Consider the following 644-nt stretch of genomic DNA (forward strand, 5'->3'; position numbering starts at 1 on the left):
CCAAAGCAAACGATGAACGAACGGACAATAATGCCCGTCCAGACCACCGATTGGTTTTGATCTAATAAAAGCGTTCCTCCCATCACTGGGACGAACTCTGTTTTGCATGTATTAGCTCTAGAATTACCACAGTTATCCAAGTAAATGTGGGTACGATCAAAGGAACCATAACTGATTTAATGAGCCATTCGCGGTTTCACCTTAATACGGCGTGTACTGAGACATGCATGGCTTAATCTTTGAGACAAGCATATGACTACTGGCAGGATCAACCAGGGAACTTGAGTAAAGTTCTTTTGTAATATTCTCTCAATTTTATTCTTCGTCGCCGACTCTGAAGGAGAACGGACGACGACACATAAAAAACTCCTTCTTTCAACATCAAATTTTAGTCTTTCGTTCGAAAGACTTGAGAGCCACCTCTTCCTCTCTTGTGTTATAATATTATATATGTATAGAGAGGGTACCACCAAAAACCCTCTCCTTCGTTTAGTTTCTTTCACTTTTCCGAGAGCTCCCCAAACTCTCGTTTATTTAATTTAATTTCATTTTTCGAGAGAGCGACCACCAACTAACTCTCTTATATTTGCTTTTTCTCGACAGAGCCACCACCAACTAACTCTCTTATATTTGCTTTTTCTCGA

General features: G+C 40.1%; 1 non-coding gene across 1 annotated transcript in view; it reads right to left on the bottom strand.

Annotated features, from left to right (window-relative positions):
* The window catches only part of LOC143351163 (small subunit ribosomal RNA), a 1,933-nt gene extending 1,654 nt beyond the window's left edge, over positions 1–279 (bottom strand). The window contains exon 1 of the ribosomal RNA XR_013081531.1: positions 1–279. This exon is cut by the window's left edge and continues 1,654 nt beyond it. This is a non-coding gene — a ribosomal RNA (small subunit ribosomal RNA).
* Positions 280–644: the final 365 nt, after the last annotated feature.

The sequence above is a fragment of the Colletes latitarsis genome, unplaced genomic scaffold (genome assembly GCF_051014445.1).
Source record: "Colletes latitarsis isolate SP2378_abdomen unplaced genomic scaffold, iyColLati1 scaffold0082, whole genome shotgun sequence".
NCBI lineage: Eukaryota > Metazoa > Arthropoda > Insecta > Hymenoptera > Colletidae > Colletes > Colletes latitarsis.